Source organism: Molothrus ater, chromosome Z (genome assembly GCF_012460135.2).
Source record: "Molothrus ater isolate BHLD 08-10-18 breed brown headed cowbird chromosome Z, BPBGC_Mater_1.1, whole genome shotgun sequence".
NCBI lineage: Eukaryota > Metazoa > Chordata > Aves > Passeriformes > Icteridae > Molothrus > Molothrus ater.
In genome coordinates this window covers 10,249,836-10,270,906 of record NC_050511.2, presented here as the reverse complement: position 1 = coordinate 10,270,906, position 21,071 = coordinate 10,249,836, and the positions used below count along the sequence as shown (strand labels likewise).

The following is a 21,071-nucleotide window of genomic DNA, read 5'->3' as shown; positions in this document are numbered from 1 at the left end:
TTAAAAAGGCAGATATTGTGCAGAATTTATCTGCCATGTTTGTTAAAAACATCTTTTCCAGTTTTATAGAAAAGTAGGTCACACTAGGGTGCACTGTTTCTTTTTGTGTCTTACAGACAAAAATGTAATCACAGAAGGATGTTCTAATGAAGCAATTAACAGGAAGATTTGTAAAAATATTTGAGGAATGTCAGTTTTCCAGGAAGTCTGGCAGTTTGGGAAAGGACCAGACTTTTAAGAATATCTGAAATGCTTGAACTGTCAACAAGAAAAAGCAAAGTAACTCAAAAAAACCTCTGATTTACAGAAACATATAAAGAAATTCAGTGGGTTTGGAGGTCTGACACAATTCAGGAAGCAGTGGAAGAAGTATTTAGTGACCATTTCTGAAGAAGGGCAAGACAATGGAATGTAGAGATCATTGGTTTTGGTGATGTTTGTGCCCTCTGGGTGCACTTGGTCCTGATGCTGCTCGTGCCAAGATGAAGGGTGAAGTTTCCACCCATGTGAAGGTTCTGTGAGTTTCTGGAGCCTTGCATGCCTGGATCTTGAGATGACACCTGCAAGGAGATCTCTTGCTCTCTGGAGGGCTCTGTGGTTTTGTGGATGAAAGAGCTGCTTTAAATATCAGTGCTGAGGTTTGTGACACTGTGGCACAGTAACACACTTCTGTTTGGGTTTGTGTTGTGAATATTATGTCTCTAGTGTTTTCGTGAGAGAAATGTGCCTGGTGAGAACTAGAGCAAGCCAAAATTGCTAAAGCTTGCTTGCGTGGTAATGTTATCTCTTTCATGGGCTATTGCTCTCCCACAATATAATTTAGTTGAGTATAAGTTGCTTCAAAGAAATCCTGCTGGTGTTGCTGCTTGTTACTCTACAACATTTGAGTTAAAATAGCAGGGAAAAAAGGGTGGCTTAGCTTTGATGTCTGATACTGTTAGGAGTGAGTTGCTCTTTCCTGCTTCAGAGAGCTTCTCACAGCTGTTGAGAGAAGTACTTAGCCCCAAAATGCAAGACTTGTATCCCCCAGGGCTGGCAGAGAAGAGGTTGTGAATAATTTGACTTGAAGTCAAGGTGGTGCTCGGTGGAGCAGGAAATTAGGAGTGCTATTTTTAAATGCTGAAGAACTTATTAAAAAGCAGTAATAGTTTTCATTAGACAAAGAGCTTCAAATTTGGGAGTCTCATGATTTGAGGTAGCATCATTCATCAAGTAAGTGCTTTTTAAAGAGTGCCAAGTAAATCTGTCTTTCTGGAAGGGTTGGTGACTATCAGGAGAATTAAGTAAGGGATGCAAAGCTTTTTGACATAAATCTTGGCATGCCAAGTATGTCTCTCTAAATTGGCAGCTGGTGTTGCCACACATTAGCATTTAGAATAAAATAAAAATGACAAATTTGTCTAATGTGAGAATAAAACTAACACAGAAATTCTGCTCAGTCTGCATCATTTCGTCCTCTCTCTCCTTTACTCTGTGCCTGTGATTTTCCAAGAATTTTAAAGATGAGAAAGACACAAGCTTTCATACCCCCTCCCTTTCTAACACCAGATGGAAAATGGCCCATGGACATAAGCTTGCAGCAAAAGGAGGGATAATTCAGATATTAGAGAAGAAAATTCTGACTGTAAGGGTTGGGGTCACTTAGCCAGACAGGCTGGGGAATCCACTTTGCTGTGCAGGAATTTGCAGGGATGTGCCATCTCTGTCCAACACTATTTCAAGCAGGGAGGTTGAGCAGAGGCCCACTGAGGTACTTTGCAAACTAGGTTAGTGTGCTTTCTGTGACAGAAAAAGGGCAGTCAGCCTTTGACGATGGTTATACCAGGGTAAAATCAAGAAAGCAGAAGTCTTACCTTCCTTTGTCCTTGCACAAGATAGAAAAGCGTGTTAATGCAAAGAATATTTGACATTAAAAAATTATGTACAACCAGAGCAGAATAAGATCCAGATCCCCATGGCTGCAAAAAGTCGCTTTGATTTTTTTCCAGACCTTTGGGTTTCTTAGCAGCAAGTTCTCTGCCTAAGGGCTCTTCAGAAAATGGGTAGTCTAAAGCTGGCAGGTCTTGAGATTAATTTAATATTTTTCTGCTGAATGTAAGCCCAAGAAGACATGTAGTAATCGTGATAACACATTTACAGCTGCACTGGAATGCCCTGACCCTAAGCAGGTCATAAGCTTCAAAATGTAACTGTTTTCTGTGATGTTAAAACAGCATTTATTCTTTGGCTTTGTAAGACTTTTTTGTTCAGTAGACGGTGAACAAAAGTGCTATTTGGTGCTTCAGGAAGATTTTTCTATTTATTACTGCCCAAGAGATCTCTTATCTCCAAAACACAGACGACTTTTGAGGTCTCATACTCTTCAGCACCTGGTTGTACATATTTGTACAGAACTGTAAATGAGATATTTCCTTCCACTGTTGAGTCACTCTTGTCCAACAAGTGGTATATATGTAAGTAAAACCAAAGATTTTTTTTTAACTCATTATTCAATGGAAAGCTGATTAATGAGACCTTGAAACCTAATATCCCCAAGAGACAGTTCACAGCACTGCATGCAACCTAGTTCATAGCAGGCAATAAAAATTAGAGGTGACTTGAAAGTGAGCCATTACATTGTGTTTGGAGGAAAACTCAGGCTCAGGCACACAGTGGAGTTTGCACTGGGTAACAATTCATGCAGGTCAGCAGACCTGTGGTAACTGGGGCTCAGTGATTGCCTCTGACAGACAACAAGAGGTCAGAACCAGGCTGTTGTGGGGCTCCTGCCCTGCTCGCTGCCAGGGCATGGTGCTGCACCTTCCCTTTCACAAGCACTAATGGCTCTGTGGCCAGGTCTCCAGCCTGGCTGATTCCCTGGGGCAGTGGCAGGGGTCCTGCCCCAGACCAGCTACCCTCTGAATCCTTGGGATGAGAGAGCATATGAGGACACTGTGCCTTCCCAAACATGCAGCAAGGAGCTTGCTCAGCCGTGATGACTGGCTTGGGCTCTGAGCTTTTTTTCTAGAAAGATTGTCAGATTTTGAATTTCTACTTTCTCACCACTCTCATGACAATAAATGTTTTGTGTAGCTTCCAAGACAGAAAAAAATTGCTTCTTGGTGCCAGATGAGGTTTGCTTCTACTCTAGTGACTCGTAAAGTAAGTCTGAAGTTTGCTGAGGCTGCTTATGGTTTTTAGAAACCATTGCTTTTAGCATGATGAGTTTGGTTTCTAAAAGCCCTTTGAGGGGGTTGAAAATTCTGCCTTCAGCCTCCCAAACCACTGCTATGGTTCAGACTGGTGAGGCTGTTCAGTCATGTAAAGTGGAGCAGAATAGGTTTTGATAGCAGCATCTCAAAGTAATGATGGTAGGAAGGGAGGGTGGAAGAGGGCAGAGGAGGGAGAAGATGTGTGGAAAGACAGTGTCTGGTTTGTGTGTGTGCGTGTGTGAGAGAGGGAGAGAGAGGGAGAGAGAGGGAGAGAGAGGGAGAGAGAGGGAAAGAGAAGGAAGACTGGGTCTTCTTTCCTGGAGGAAGAAATCAAAACCCCTCTTTAGGGTGTGGTCCTGCTCTTGAATCACTACATGCCAGTTGAAAAGGGCCGCCCAGCTGGATTTCTGTCTTCTGTCTCAAAGAAATCTCTGCTCTCCGAAGCATTTTCTGCCTTAAATGTAAAGATTGGCATCACAGCTCACAGTCCTGAGATGTCTGAAGCAGACTGGTGACCGCTCGCTTGATCTTCATTAAGGTGCATTTCAGTGGTTTTACCTGAGTGTACTGGAGCTGTTCTGGGTTGTGGCCAAGCTGTAGTCCCTTGTTTGTTGTCCTGCACTCCCAGGTTGAGGTCTCATGGAAGGAGATTCCACTCCTGCAAGTGCCTGCTGCCCCAAGGGGCTGGTTAAGGCCTGTGGGGTGAGCTGGTGCCCTAATGAGCTGTGGGCATATGGATAATGAGGCAGAAACTAAATCTCCCACATCTCTGTTCATCTTAAAATTATGAAGTGCAACATAATTTCTCTGAGCATTTTCAGCATTTTCTTCCCTTTTCCTCTCCAAGTGTTGTACTTCTGCTTTGGAAACAACTCTGCTTTATATTTATGCCTGTTATATGATGGTCCAGAAAGCTTGCATTCATCCCCTTTTAAATTTTTTTTCCCTAAGTACAATTAATTTCCAACTAAAGGTTAGCAGTTTCAAAATACAAATGTAAGAATATGGTGTTCTAATGGGAGAAGAGAAGCTGTGAGCAACCTGCCTATCCCCAGGAGAACTGCAAGGCTGGAAACCCCAGGGATGAGTAGCTGAAATGGGTTAAACAAGGGCTTAATTTTTTCTTTGAAAAACACTATTACCTGGTGTGTCAAGTCTATTCAAAATAATCCAAAATATCTCTTGGCAGATTATGGTTTTAAGAAATCCCATTTAATTCTGCTTCTTTCCTTAATGGATTCCTGTTTCGGTTTACAATTTTAGGCTTTCTGTAGAAGCAGGGCAAAATTTCTGTCTGTGTGGAATAGAGGGTCCATAAATTAGCTGTTCCTTATAGGAAACCCTGCAGTGGCAATTCCTGTGGGACATTGTTCCTCTCAAGGGGAAACATCTCCTTTTCAGGCTTGGCTCCTGCAATGCACGTTGGGCTTTTTACATCGGGCTGAAGACCGGCAGGATGAGGATGTGTGGTCATCAGCCTTGTCTGCAAGAACAGTATCAGACACCCAAACTCTTCAGATTTTTAAGGCTGAAGGTAGAGAAAAAGGCAAGAGAAAAGAAAATATTTGGGGATTTCTTAGTATAGTTCTCTGGAACTTTCACAGGAATTTAAATATGATATTCCAGTGAATATGTCTCTTTAAAATACTGGGTTTTCCCAGTGGATGAGAATTCCAATTTTTTTACTAACTCCACTTTATTGTATTTTTAAGGTTTTCCATCTTGAGGCTGGGCATCTGGGTTCAGTTTTTGTTTTATGAAAAAAGCACTGGGACATTTAAATAATTCAAGCGAGAAATTATATGCTCTCAGCAAACAGATGTCAAAAAAAATGAAAGAAGCTTAAAATCTAGGCCTCCAAAGTCACTTCCATATATTTCCTTTTTAAAGAATGCATTTTTAATCAGCTTTTAGAAACAAAGTGCTGTGCTGACATATACATACTTACTCAGTGTTTCATCATGGGACAGAACAAAGAAAGTGAAACCAAAGTTACAAACTATTGTATTATAATATGCTAAATAAATGCTATGATACCAAATTGGCTCACCTGACAAAGCCCAGAGTTACAAGACTGTTGTGTTGTTGTTTTCCAGATGATATGTAGATAATTGAATGAGCTTCTATGCTTTGTAAAAACAGGAATTCATACAAGGGCTCTGATGGCTCTGGTAAAATCAAAAAGGGAATTAAAGAAGAATACTCTTTTCCAGGAAATACGATCACTGTTCTCAATATAATTTGTAATTATAATTTCTGATTTATCTTTCATAGTCTAGTTCAGCACATTTTCCTATGAAATGATTTCAGGGGTGAAGTTTGGATTGTGGTGTGTCTCTGCCTCACTGCACACAGCACAGCTGTAGGAAGGCTCCTGCTCTGGGTATCATCCAAACTGTCAGCCAAAATATGAAGAAATGCAGTAATCTGAAGGGAGTCTTGCACGTTTTAGTAGAATAATGCAAGAAAAGTAGGTGAAGATACACAGAAGAGGACCTTGCACTCCTGAGGTTGGCGTTGGAGGGGTCAGCCCAGCTGCTTTTGAGGCTGCTGATAAAGCTGCTGTTGCCACATGGTTTCTCAGTGCTGCCACGTCATTAGTTTGCATTTGAGTTTGAGGTGTTTCAGTCCTGGTTTAGCACCTGGGTGGAGCTCTGGACAGTCTGATCTCCAGGGGCTGCAGGTTTGCCCTGGAGGGCACCTGGGAGAGCAGGGACAGTGCAGGGTGTCCATTGTGCTGTTGCCTCTCTCCTTGGGGAAATGCCTCCATGTATCGCAGTTTCCACTGGGCTTGGAGCCAGCTGAGGAAGATCTTCGAAGATGACTGAATAATCCAGTGAGGGACAGAGGCTGCTACACCTTTCACTGGCACCTCTATGGGCGGATCAGGTTCAGTGGAGCAAATCTTCTCCTGCCACTCACTGCCATCAGTGTGAAGGTGACTTCTGGGTTTGTCACCTCTCCTCCATTTTCATTTTGGTGGAGGGGATTGCTCAGGTTTTATGGGGTCTTTCTAAAGTTGGGTGTGACACCCTGCTCCTCCTCTCTTTATCCACCCTGCCCAAATTGAACCACACTAGCAGCTATTGCAAAAGAGATGCTGTTTAATCAGGTCCATGCTTGCTTGTTGCCAGAACAGGAGAATGTGGGACTAGCAAAGCAGGGAAGGTTGTACCTGCTTTCTCTGGCACTGGGTGGAAAGAATTACACTTTGTCATGCTCTGGCTTTCCTGGCTGCTGGGTTGTGAATGCTTGCTGGCAACTCTTTGTGAGCTTTCCTGCTTGGGAAGAGTGGTTCTTTCTGCAATTTCAGAGTATTTCCTTTTCTTGGTTGTTTTTCTTGTTGGCTCTGAATCTCCCCTGCCTGCAGGTTGCTCATAGTAAAACATTAGTCACCAGTAAAACTGATTTTTTTTCATAGATACATAGTGCAGTGATATGGCTATGAAACAACTTTCTTTGACAGCATCTTAATATGTTGCTTGGGATGCTGTGATGACTTTGAAGCTGAAAGTGTTTAGGAAAAGTATTTTCCAATACAAAGAGTTGGGTTGAATTTTCTAATGCTGAAATATATGCTGAACATTGATATATATAATATGGTCTTTGGGAATATTCTGGTGACAACATATACCTATTTCAGCTCCCAATCCCAAGCATGTTTCTAAGCACATGAAAAAACAGATACATTGTAAGTCTGTTGATATGAGCAATATTACATAGTTCCTTAAGTGTTTGAATGATTAATACTTTAGTTTTTGATAACTGGACTTTTGCCTATGCTGCACTTGCTTTTTTCTTAAAAATATCCCCAAATGTGTATTTAATTTATGAGTACAATATTGTAGTAGCACTATATTTAGTTTTAAAAAGTCTGTTTGGTTTAAATAAGGCTCACTTTGAAGCTTGAGCTTAATGGCAAATTTGGGGGAAAATCGGGGGTGTGTGGTAGTTCTGTTTTGTGTCTTTTCTTTTAGTGGTTTTATCCTGTTACAGAGAATGATTATGATGATAGCTTGTGTGGGGGAGTCATCTTGTTGGCATGTCTCTGAAAGCCTGCCTAGCTTCTTTCAGATATGATCTGCAGTTACACCCATCTGAACAACATAATATATGAAAGTGCATATGATGTGTCTTTAAGTCCAATGTGTGATTAATACACCAATACTGTTTGGGATAGTAAAGATTATTGTGTGTGTTTGCTCTGAATGGACTCCCTCTTTTGTTCCTTCAGGCCAGTAAGAACATTGACTCAGAAACTTGAATATTTAAGATGCCTGAAGGCAAGACTTTGCTCTCCAGGCTTCGCTTCTTGTCTTTGTAGAGATGATGACTGCATAAAAGCACATGACTAGATGAAGCATTGAATCATTATTTATAGAGCATAACATTTATTTATGTATTTTTAATTGGGGCTCAATTCAGCACTGAAGTCTTCTAAAGCAGCAAAGAGATACAAAAGAACTACCACGGCAGCAACTTCTGTGTGTGAAACCTTTGTCCCGGACTTTGTGCAGATTTAGTGAGATGGTATGTGGTGTAAATGTGTAGAAAATGAGTGTCCTGAACAATACATGGTGGTGACAGTGTTCGTGAAGACTCTGCATGTCTGGGCTGCAGTATCTGGGCTCTGATGAATGGTGTGTGCAGACTTCCAGGAAGGCAAGCATCTTCTGAATTTCCCCTGAGAGCACAGGCTCCGCTGGCTGGGGGTAGGTCCTACTCTTATGTCAGCAAATAATTCTCAATTACCAAGGCTAGGTAAAATCCCCCTTCCATTCTAAGAAGCTTGCTCTATCTCTAGCTGCATTCTCCCCTCCTTTTTTTTTGACAGATCATTTTCATTTAGGCAAAAAACTCTGTTGAAAGGCACTAGACCAAAGATTGCAGTGATTACCTCATCTAGTTATTTCTGGAACCAGAGTACCATCCGGGGCTTGCTAGTGTGGAACTTCAGCAACAGCCATAAAATTCAGCTACCTCCAAAAGCACGATCACACATTGCCCGAGAAAGGTCAGAAGAGGCTTGGGAGGATTCTAGATCCATCTTCCAAGGGATATGGGTGCAGAAAGACATTGCTGTTGTGGTCAGTACTGGGGTGATATCTTAATCAATGATAAAGACACAGGATAAAGGTCCTGTGTGATATCTTAATCAATGATCTGGACAAGGGGAATCAAGAGCACCCTCAGCCAGTTTGCAGATGGCACCAAGCTGGGTGTGAGTGCTGATCTGCTGGAGGGCAGGGGGGCTCTGCAGAGGGATCTGCACAGGCTGGATCCATGGGCCAGGGCCAATTGTGTGAGGTTCAACCAGGCCAAGTGCTGGGTCCTGTCCCAGGGTCACAACAACCCCCTGCAGCTCCAGGCTGGGACAGTGGCTGGAAAACTGCCCAGTGGGAAAGGCCCTGGGGGTGCTGGTCAGCAGTGGCTGAACATGAGCCAGGGTGTGCCCAGGTGGCCAAGAGGGCCAAGGACATCCTGAATGTATCAGCAATGGTGTGGCCAGCAGGACCAGGGCAGTGACTGCCCCTCTGTGCTGGGCACTGCTCAGTTTTGAGTCCTGCAGTGCAGGAGAGACACTGAGGGGCTGAAGTTGGACTCAATGACCTTGGAGGTCTTTTCCAACCTAAATGATTCTATGATTCTATGAAAGAAATGGATGCTGTAGTCAGCATCTGCAGCATCTATTCTCTGAGAGGTGATAGCTCTTGTTTCCGGTGAGTTTCTACCCGCAGGGTTAACCTTCAATTTGGGAAAGAAAAATTCAGTCTGGTATGCATGCTTTGGGAGGCTGCTGTAGGGAGTTCAGCTGGAGGTTAAGAGAACAGATCAGCAATGACTGTGTTATGGTTCAGTGGTCTGTGTCCTTCAGAGGTCACAGATGAACCCTTTGTGCCTCAAGAACCTCTGCATTGATCTGAGAGCAGGAATGGGAACTAAATTAAAACTGCAGAGACTGAGCCTCCATCTGTGGAAATCCTGCTGTTGGCTGTGGTCGAAGTCATGTCCTGGTTCTGGAGATGCATTCCCTAGAGGACGTGATGAACAGTCAGCTTCATGTGTGCTCTAGTCTGTCAGGGCTATATGAAGGAAAGCTGAGCTCTGTTGATGTCTTCACACACCTGAACCAACCCTTCATGGAGAAGGAGTGAAGTGTATGCAGTGTTGAAGGGAAATGCAGGTATTGCCTCCAGGTAGATGTTAGTGGTAAAAATGTAAACTGTTACCTGAAAGTCCTTTGGTTTTTCACCTACTGGCTGAGTGGGAAGTGAAAGAACATTGGTGATGATGAGTAAGTGAAGAGTGTTACGGGATCTGCCTGTCATTGTCTAGGGTAAGTTTTGGGAGGAAACTTCTGAAGTGGTCTCTGGAAAGCAAATTCAACCTGCCCCTCTTCGAGACAGTGGGAAAAACTGTTTATTTAACAGGCAAAGTACTCACAAACATGAAAAAATGAACAGCATTAAACAATAGAACCTCTCCCTGTCTGAAGAGATGGCAAACTCAGAGAGAGTGCTTGTCATGGGCTGTAGCTGGGCTCGCTCAGTCTCTCATCCATCTCTGAGGTGCTGGAACGCAGCGTCCTGGCCCCGGTGTGAGCTCCTGGTGCCATTCTGGGTGTTCAGGCCTGAGCAGGGCTGATCAGTTCCAAGAAAAGGAAAAGACGCAATCCTGGGAACGTCTCTGCCTAAGCCAGCATAAAACTGACTAAGGGCAAAGGAGAGCTCTGTCCCCCTGTCTGTCTGTGCTGCAGACAGTGCAGTCTGTGAGCAGGAATGCAGGAGAGTGAGTGCAGTTTCTGCAGACAAACCAAGCACTTCTTCTCTCCCCTTTGCTCTCAGAACCTGTTGTAGAGGTGCAGAACTTATTGCTGGGCAAAACAGGTGAATGGGGATATGGTGAATTCAGTACCATGAAGTGATATGAAGTATCATGAAGTGGGGATATGGTGAATTCAGCATCATGAAGTCACCCCAGGACACTGCCAAAGCCAAAATGGAGAGGATCTTCTCTGAAAGTCCTTTCCTAAGCTCTACTTGGCACACTTGCTTGGGAGCACTCACAGCAGGCTGTTAATTATTTCCAGTGCTCAGGTCATCAGATTAGAGATGATTAATGGATTTTGGGAATAGTGATGTGGAAATATGCCTTGTTATATCTGGTACTAATACTAATAATAATATTGTTTGTCTTAATTCAAACTTATGGGAAAATGGAAAACTATTTATTTATTTATTTATCTAAAATTTAAGCCTTTCCAGTAACACAGTGACATCCCATCAGTCCACCTTCCAAGTGCATTCATTTTGCAGTGTTGTAAGCTATTTGTTTTCTTGGTGCTTATCAGCATTCAATTTAAACAGTTTGTGGGGACATTTGTTTGTTTAATATAGAATCACAGTATTGGAACATGAGATGTTTGTGGTTTGTTTGTAATACTAGATGCATGACTCCTGCAGACAATGCAGTCCAAATTTAACATGTTATTTACATTTTCTTGTTTTATGAATAATTAGTGCAGAGATCTTTCCCACAGGAAGATCTTAAGAGTGGAAGCATTTAAAAATAATTACAGATCTACTTTTGTGCCTATTTTAATATAAGTATTGTTTTCAGAAACAACTGGAGTGTACTGTAAATTTCTATAGATTGTTCAAAACATGGAAAGCCACTCCCTCAGGAAGACTTGCAGTTGAGATATTTGGGGTTTTGCTATAAAGGTATAGGTAAATAGGGGTTTGTTTCAAAGTCATACAGGATTAGGTGACATTAGCAAGGGCCTTTAAAAACTGTGTGACTTATTTAGGCACCTAAATGTAAATTTGAAGTCTAACTCTGTTACTTATATCCTTATGCCTATAGTTGTGACTAGTTTTCTGTGTGAAAATGTGTGTGTGTGTGTGTGTGAGAGAGAGAGAGAGAGAGAGAGAGAGATAGATAGAACTGTGCTATTTTCAAACTTGGAAAAGGGATGTTTCTTGGAATCTGCATACTTATAATTAGATTTCCTCTGTGGTTACACAATTGTAGAGTAAATCCAGAAAAGCATCTCTGACTAATTATGTTACTGCAGATTTTTACTTCTATAAATTATGTCAGAAATGAATTCTGAGTACTCTGAAAATTCATAATGGTGCTTCCCAGCATCAGCTCTGAACTCTTCAGCAAGTGGAAGAGATCCAAAGGATGATTAGGCATGTTGATGTACAGAGGAGGCTGAATAATTGCAGAACTGGATGGGTACCATTCTTCAAGAAACTCTTTAAATACAGTTCTTTCATCATTGAAAAAGCTTGCAATAACTTGGTTCCTTAAACATGCTTTTTTTTCTGCTATCAAACTGAATAGTCTTTAAGGGCTTAGAGGTAGATAAGTAGTTTTAATGATCTGACAGCTAAAGAAGTTTGCTTTGATATAGTCTGGGACACTAGATCATGTGAGAATTAGGTGATTTTCACTCTTGTCTGAAGTAAGTTGTTTCATTCTGGTTTAAATGAATGCAAAAAGGCAAGCCTGTCTTACTTCAATACTCAAAATTACATTGAGAATAAGAATATTGGAAAGATTTAGAAAATCACTTAGAAATTGCAAAGCTTCTTCATTTTCCCACCTGACCTGGACTTGGAGAAGAGGCTGCTAGAGACAGTTTGTGTATGAAGAGGGTGAGGACGAAAGAGAATAATTTGATTGTGCTAAAGGGCTTCTGTATCAGTATCAGAAAGAGTTTTAGATTTGATCCTCTCGTTAATAATGGATGGCCAGATGGATGCTTCCTCCTCTGCTGTCTCTTTTTAATTCATCTGAATGATGGTGGAAAATCATCCCAGTGGTTTGAGCCCAGCTGTCTCTCCAGTTTAAAAGCCCACTGTGTCTGTCTCTGAATCTCCTCTTGCAACACAGCAGTTTTGGTATGTTGAAAAGTGCACTTGGGAGGTTTCCTTATCAAACCAAGCAGGTCAAACAACCTAGTTATTTCATACACAAAAGACCTAAAACTGTGAAGCTGTATCATCGCAGCCCTGGCTCAGCATTTTATTGCCATCTGCAACCCAACTGGCTTTGGTTATCCCTGCTTTCAGAGCAGGGCTGCCTGTGTGACTACTTACCATCCCAAAATGCATCACATTTGCTGTCCCCAGAGGACACCAGCCTCTTAAACATAGGCAAGACTGCAAGGACATGCAGTGATGGAAGGGCTTGTGCTGCCTGACCTGGGGCAGGAACTGGAGCTTTTGGTCAACACCAGGGTTTAGAGTTTCACTGTTAACTGCTGACATACAGCAGATGTGTTCTTCAGCTTTCACCTGTTCATTGTATTTTTAGTAATATCATTGAAATCCCACCATGTTCCTGGACCAGTGGGAAATACTTTCTAGGATATCATGATCCCTGATTTCTGGTATAATTTCATTTGATATGTTTTGGAAATGTGTCTCTTTTTATAAGCTTGCTTATGTTGTATGGACATAAAGAGGAAGGAGGAAGCGGATGGCTTCAGAGCTATAGAAGGAATAAGCCAGGAGGCACTGGTTGGTTTTGTGGGAACAGAGGCAGCTCCTCCTGAGCAGCAAGGACATACCCTATGGCCTTTGAGGTAATACTGGTGGTGGAAGCTCCTATGGACTTCACACTGTCCCTGGGCTGAGAGTGATCCAGTCCTGCAGCGCACTCAGACAATCTGGAGCAAGGGTAGAAGGAATGAGGAAAGCCTTGCTCTCTTCCCGTGATGCCTAGTAGTGGGGGCACATATCGTCCTTATGAAATTTTCCAGTGGCCCTGTGCCTACAGGAAAGCTTCAGATGAGGCTGTATGGCATGCCTACTTTCTTGTAGCTCCATTCCCTCTTTGCAAAAATGGGCACAATCTCATTTCCTTAAGGAAAGATTTTGCTAATTGCCAGTGTTATGGGTACTGTGAGAGCACCTGGAAATAAAGAACTCCTCTAGAGAGCTATTTGGTGGCAAGGTTTTCAAAACAAATCCAAGTATATGGTTAGGTTTTTACCTAACTGTTGTGCCCCCCTTTAGAGGGCAAGGTTTCCTGCAAGAATTTCTCATTTCCATGCTTGGCTGTTTCTGTGCCCTCTTGGTGAACTGTTCTTTGTTCTCAGGGCTTGCTTGGGCTGATACTGTAAATGCCCTGGCAATTACTAGGTTTGATTTAGTAAGTCTAGATGTTTGCACGGGCCTTTTGATCTTTAATATAGTGGACATAAATACTTGAAAATCAAAGCAGTTAAGAAAGCATTGCAGGGAACCTGTCTGCAAGAACTGATACGGTTTCACCACTGCTTTTATTTAGCTATGCTATATTAGATTTTTTTTCTGTGCTCAGTTTGCCTGGTTAACTGGTTTAAAGCAGGTTTCATCTGATCATATTCAGATACCTCTATTTTACTTGGCCACACATTTTTTAGGCAATGGAGCAGAAAGTGCACTTGAAAGATGTCAAGCATCTAGCCTGAAAATAAAGACCTACAAGAGATCAGATAACTATTTTCTCCTTAGAGGGCCTGTTCTTCTCCTTTGGCCAGAAGTGGAGCCCATGGTGACAATCTCAGATGAGGATTCAGCTGATGTTAAAGAACAAAAATCCCAGTTTTAATATTCCTGTATTCCTGTTGTTTACTTGTGGGGAGGTCAAACCTGAGGCTGTGGTTTGACTGCACAGAAAATCCAGCTTTAGGGCTCCTACAGCTGTACAAAAAGCATTGAGGCCATGAAATATAAAATGCTGACTGCTATAAAACTTCCTGTCAATTCAAATTTGTTCAAAATCTCTCAAAGCCTCCCAGCATAAGATTTAAATTTTTATTGCCAGGTCAAATATCAGAAGTCTTCCTATGGCTAGCATAAAGCTGACCTGTAAATGTGCACTCTGGCTAATTCAGCAGAAACATAACCGTGTGTCTGGATCTGATTTGTACCACTGGGTAATCCAGAATAAAACAGATTTGCTGGTGTCCTGAAGGATTTAAGACCTCAGACCATCACAGCAAAACTATCTTTAAATAACAGTGTGTCTTTTAGTGAAAACCCTGATTCAGTTCCAAAGTGGTTTTCTTCCTATTGATGCTTTTTTTTCCCTATTATTTTCTAACTAATTAGTAGAAGCTACACTTGAATAGAAATTAGTACAGTAATGTCTTTTGCTGGTAGTGGATTTATTTCTCTGGTGCTGAAATGCCCAGATGACTTTAGGAAAACAAGTACAATGCCTTCATCTATATATATAAAAAGATTTACGGTATATGTCAAACATAACCTTTAAAGCAATTATAAAGTCATCTCACTCAGGGGATAAAAACAATTTTTGGAATAACTGTATGTATGTTTTTCTGGAAGTTTTGGCCAGGCTGGAAATGCCAAAGGGGTTATCCTGGAGGATTGAGTCTTGGCCATTTGCACAAATCACCTTTTAAAAATCAGTAATGGGACATTTTAATGACCCTCTACATTTCTGTTTCCCCCTATGAGACAGTGATTATAGGAGCTCTTTACATCATTCCTTTGAGGACAACATAGGAAGAAAAAGCTCAATTTGTCAGAAAAGAAGAAAGCTTATTGTTTATGCACTGAATATCCACATATGCTTTTTGACAGTTCCAGTCTCAACTTATTTAAACAAAATATTCTTATTTTTCCATAAGCAGTCATTTAAGACAGCTTTTGTGCTGCCTTAATAAAGCCTCAAAGAAGGAGCCTCTCTTCACCTAAATAACGTATCTTTAGCTTGGTATTTCGAACTAAAAGGCTGGAGATGAAGGAAGAAAGTGTATTACTTTCTGAGCCATAACTAAAAATTTTCAGTGAGGAATGGAGAAGGAGATAGCCAGTTTATTTATGTGGGTGGTATTTCAGCCTTTGAAAGCACATCTTATGTGGACGTGCTGGGTGGAACAAGGGCAGGTAAGAGCTGATTTTTCTGGCTGTAAATACTCCAGGGATGAAGGTGAGAAGAGCTGATAAACACTAAGAAGAGCAGAGAGGGCTGTAGAAGCTGCATGTCTGTGGGTATAAACTGATTATGAATACATTTAAGCCAGAAAACAGACCATTTCCAACTATGCAAAGTGTTGGGGCAGCTTTCCAGCAAAATATCAGAGATGTAAGTGTTCTTTACTTCTATTTGAAATTCAATGAGTTTTATTGATTAGAGTGTGAAAAAGTTGCTGTGATAGCTGGGGTCTGGATTTGATGATGCCCAGGAGGATCTTTGTGGCTGGTGGCACAAGGAAGGGGACCAAGCAGCTCTGCTCACCAGGTGCTGGTGGCACACCTTCAGGAAGAGGCATGTGCCCAGGCTGCAGCCATGCAAAGTGGCTGGTTGTTTTGTGATTGGATGGAAAGGAGTAGGACTTGGCTGTTGGCACTGCTTAGTGAGAGGGGACCATGCTTCTATCAAGGTTTTTGCAGCATCTTTTTGATCCTCTGAGAACATCTGGTGCAAAAGCTTCTCTTCTTGCAAAAAAGAGCACCTGTCTTGTGCTGTGGGTTGGCTCTGGGTTCAGTCCATGGGCTGCCACAGCAGTGCAGTGTAAGCCTGAGCCCTAAAACCAGCATTTAGCATGGTGAGAGTCTTTTTAAGATAAAATCCCATGAAAGGATGATCCCCTTTGTGAGTCTTCCTCAAACTGAGTGGTCATGCTGTCCCTGCACCATCATGATCCTTCTATTTGAACAGGATTGATATTGTTTCCATATCACACTCAGTATATTAATTGACATTTCCCACCCCAGTACTTTCCCAGTTGAGATGTTCTGTGCTTGCAAACATCCTCTCTGCAAAATCTTAGTTCACTTTATCCTTGAAACTGCTAATGAAAAATCTCAACAGACCACACTACTGAGATGTAGGTAAGATGGGAGATTTAATTACCAGAGAGTGTTAATCAGTAGCCTCACAGGGATTCAGAGCAACCAGGACAAAATCTCTTTGGTGGAAAGTTGTCCCCAGGAACAGGGACTCCTTTTCACAAGACAGGGGACTTTGGGCCCAGGGGGCTGCCTGTTCCTATTTCTGGCTTGTTTTACTCCAGACAATTCCAATGTGGGCATAAAACTAGAGTATTTTGTATATAGGTCTGTTCTCTATGCAAGGCAGGTGGGGTGGTCTGGCAGATCTGTCACCTACAGCAAGTAAGCAAGGTGGTGGTGACTCCATGAAATTTTCTCACATGGGTCTTGAGTATATTTTGTGGAAGTCAAGAGTAAAAATAAATTTCTTCTTAGCTTTGAGGTTTCCATTTTTATCAGACAGGTCTATTTTTTCCCTTGATGAACAGCTTACCACCTTTCTATTTTTTGCTTCCATTGGCAATGGACACCTGAGCTGCTCTTCTCACCAGCAAGAGGGGTTCAGCTCAGTGCTGTGTTGTCTGTTACATCTCGAAGGAGTATTTCCTATTTATGCTTGTCTGGAGTAATTTTTCCAAAGCCAGAAGGTTTTGTTTGAGAATATCAAATCCCTTGAAAGTACTGTATAATTATCTACATGATTAATTTAAGTGTCTGCCATGGCTCTGCAGTGAGCTCAGGGGCGTAGACAGGCAACCCGCAGCGTATCGATGCCCGCAGCTTTTCCTGTGGGGAGAAGAAATGGGGTTTTGAAGGCTGCCTGCCTCTGGCGGCGTGGAGGGGGCTGTCCTCCTCTATCTCTGGAGGGATGTGTGTGCAAGGAGGGGGAGAGCCCTCCAGCAATGCTGCTAAATGAATGATGGATGAGTTTTGCGTGGAATGCAGATGCCTTTGAACGCTTCAGACGGCTAACTGCAGGATTGAAGCTGAAGTCAACATCAGTGCCCTTTGCCAATGCAGAGGAGATTTGGAGACTTGAGCTACAACTCTGAGCTGCTTTCAAGGAGCCCCAAGGTCTCCAGGGACCCTGGCAGTGCTTTGATCTGGGGATAGTTGGCAAAAGACAGTCCATAACATGTCTACCCAATGTAAAAACCGATAAACAGCTGAGAACAAAACTTCTTAAATTATTAGGCAAAAGGGGCCTCAAAGAATGATCTGGTCCAATCTTCTCTAGAGCTTGAATGGTTTTGAACCCTGTCTGGTCAGTGAGAGCTGTACCCAAGTTTGCTGTTAAAGCAAAGGGTGTCATTGTCACAAAGGTGTCATTGTCATAACTCACGGGATGATATCCATTAAATGACCTCTTACTGTACTCTCACTAGGACAGAAAATGATGTTGAAGGAAGTAAGAGGGATTGAAATGGAGAGATCTAATGTCTTCCACAACCCAAGAGATATTGGCTCCAATCATTGTTCATAGCAGATCTCTGACCTTCTGCAGAGACCATGAGTGTTGGAGACTCCAGAACCTAAGATGGTGCTCCCCAGGGTCTTGATTTTCTTCATCCTTCTGAGTGTTACCTAACCACTACCCTAAATCTACCTGGACATGATTCACATACATTACTCCATCATGGACAAGAGGAACAGACTGCTTTTCTCCTCATGGTCACTGTGGGGCATTGTGAAATACATGAAGACCTTTAACTTGTGCTCTCACACCCAACCTGCAATACTTTTTGCTTTTTAGCAGGCCCTAATTTTTTTCAGTATTTTCTAGTAATTCACAGTTCCAAGACTGGCAAGTCATGTCAGAATTCTGTTCCTAAGGGGCAGTTTTGCTGCTGAGACCTTCCCAGCCCTGTGTGAGGCTACAGAAATACTTAATATGCCATGTTACCTTTATCCCAATTGACACATCCTGGGACAATGACCCTTTTTTTCCTCCAACAGCAGGAGATTGACAAGAATGATTCCCTATAAACCCTGGAAAATGTTCAAAGCCAAGGTGGGTGGGGCTCTGTAGTGGAAGGTGTGCCTACCCATGGCAGGGGGGCTTGGGACCACATTCCTTCCTAACCCAATCCATTCCGTGATTCTGTGAAAATGCTGCATCTCTTGCCAAAGATTTGCCACATAGCCAGTCCTTTCTAAGTGAGATATTCCTTTTGTAGTACTCTGCAGTTGTCCTTGATGAAGTTTACCCTAATTTTTAGATTATGCTTTTCTGATTTCTGCCGAGATATTTTAGATGCTAATCCTGTTCTCCAGTGTGTCTGCAGACACACCCAGCTTCATGTAATCTGCAGATTTAATATGTGTACTCGCTTTCATTGTCCATAATGAATGTGCTGAGCAGAACTAGACTATATAGATCCAGCAGAGCTCCACTTTCAGTGTCCTTCTGTTTCACAGAATGTCATTAATAACTACTCCCTGGGTATGGATTTATAGAAGTCTCATTTAATCATATTTCCCTAGTATATTTATGAGAAAGTTGAGACAGTGACAAAAGCTATAATAAAGCCCAGATAAATGTTATTCAACAACTTCTCCATTATGAAAAGAAATTAATTTGATTTCACATGATTTTATTCTTGCCTCTCCTGTGTTTGCTGCTGCTTATATTTTTGTTCTCTTCCACATACATGCAAACTATTTCTCTGTTTGATTGGGAGTTTTAAGGATGATTGATGCTAGATTGACTGATGTCACATTTTTCTGCTGCTTCTCTTTCTACCCTTGAAGACAGCCACTGCATTTGCTGTCATCCTTAATTCTGGCCCCTTACCTGTTTGAGTTCTCACAAGTGACTAACCCCCTTACTGTTTGAGTACTGACAAGTGACCAGCCATCTGAGATGGTTTTAGCTGGTTTTGTAGGAAATATAAATGGTGTTTTTTCCCACTCTGCTGGACTGGAAATACCTGAATTGAACTAATGTCTTACTCTGTTACAGGCAGAGAAGAGGATAGTATGCCTCTGTACTGATATTGTGTCACACTGTGTACTAATCCCTCGTGCATAGTTGGTAATTTTAACAAGGACTAAAGGAAAACCTCAAACCAGTGTTGCCTCTTTTGGTGTCATTTTTCAATAACTTTCTCTCTGAGCAACATTTTTAAGGATTGCCTTCCTGGTATTAATATGCATATAAAGGGTAACTTTTTTTTATCTTCTGCAAGTTTCATTTCATTTTTATACCCTGATATTTCTATTATTTTTGCCTATGTGTTCACACTATTTTTTTTCACTTGTGCTCAGTAACCTTTTAGTGTTCTTTCTTCTTGTCTTTGAGGAAAATAAAAAGCTCGTGATGCTGCCAAGTCTTCTGATCCTTCTTCATTGAGATGCTATTGTGCTTGTGCCTTTTAAGCACAAAATATTGTTTCTTCGAGAAACCACAGCTCACCTTGATTTCTTTTTCCTTTCAACTCTTCTCCATGAATTCTCTCCTAGCAGGTTTTTTTTTAATGTACTGAAACCAGGAATTTCTGTTTTGCTGTTCTCAATCCCTTGATTTTACAGGCATTCTTACATGAGTTTCTTTCCACCTTCTTACCCCCAACATCTCTCTTTGGAGGCACTTCCCTGATAATTCCTTGACCCCGTCCATTATGTGAGAATGTTGCTCTGAAGGCACCAGGACTTTCTATTTCTTTCTATTTTCCATTCCTAGTAGATATCTTATGTTTCTACTTTCCCATTACCATTGAGTCAGCTGTTATCAGGTTCTTGGTTTAGGGTTTGTTGTGCCTTCCCCTGTGTTTGTTTTGTGCTTTCTGCTTTATTATTAACCAGATAATTTAGCGGTTCTTCCTCTCCCTTGTTCTGGACCTCAGAGCAAATATACACATCATCCTCAGTATGCCAAGAGATTCTGCCTCTACTTTTTCTTTGTTGGTCCACATACAAGCTATGCATTTTTAGATCAATATTACAGATCTAGGTCTTACTACAGTAAGTTCCAGTTATGTCAATTAAATAATTGCTTTTGTCTTAAATATGAGATCTTAAATAAGACTTAAGTTCCCACATATTCACCAGTGTTGCATTAAGTATCTAAAATGTTCAGAGGATTTAACCTTGTCTCCTGATCAGTCTGTGTCTAAAACCTCTTGTTTTAGACATGTGCCTGAGCAGTTTCTGTCTTTATTCTTCCCATTTTCTTCCCTGTTTTGCCTGTCCTGAGCCTAACTCAGAAGTCCCTCTCACTAAGCAGGGGGCCAGTTCCTCCTTTCCCAAGCTGATGTCTATCCCTGTTGAGCCATTGGTGTAACTCCAGCCTCTTGGTGAAGATGCTGGTGTCCTCCTGTACAAGCAGCACCTGGTCCTGAGCTGTTGTTGTCCCTGCCTGAGCTTTCTTGGGGTCCTGTCCATCTTGGTATTGCCCCACAGCCAAGGAGGTGGCAGAACTTTGGATACAGCTTCTGGGCAGCGGCATTTTGCAAGAGCCTTCCTCTATACTCATTCTTTTGGGGTTATAAGCTCTTCCCACAGATTTTCTACCTAACACAAGCCTCTCATGCACATCTGCAAGAGCAGACCTGCAGGCTGCAAGCTCGAAGCTGCTACTTTCTTCAATTTTCCTGGTGCACAGCTCACTGAGCATCATCCACTGCTAGAAAATAAAGCCCTGAAAGAATCTGGTCAACCAGACTTCACTCATGTCAGGGGTTTTTCTTGCTTCATAGATCCTAATGAACCTGGCAAAAAAAACCCTGTCTCACCCTGTTGCCTGCTAACCCCCGGCTCCCACTGACTCATGGCTGTCTGTGCGCCTCCCTCTCCAAACTGCACGAAATGGGGGAATTCACCTGCCCTACTCTTTTCCCAGGAAACTGGACAGTCACTTCTCTTAGATGCTTTACCCACAAGGTGGCTGTGAGCCACTGCTGCCACGAAGGGAGGGACCCCATTGGCGTCCTCACCGTTTGTGTTTGCTGCTGCCCATCCCTCGTCCTGCTTGGTGGGGAGCTAAATCCGGGAAGAGACCGGTTTAAGCCTTTCCCAGCCCAGAATCTCTGGCATGGACGGCAGGGCTGTCAGCTTCAGTCGCTGGTGAGGCCGGTGCCCC

General features: G+C 42.3%; 1 protein-coding gene across 1 annotated transcript in view; it reads left to right on the top strand.

Moving 5' to 3' along the window:
* PDZD2 (PDZ domain containing 2) overlaps nucleotides 1-21,071 on the top strand; it is a 202,074-nt gene that overhangs the window by 42,811 nt on the left and 138,192 nt on the right. The gene's annotated exons all lie outside the window — the stretch shown is intronic.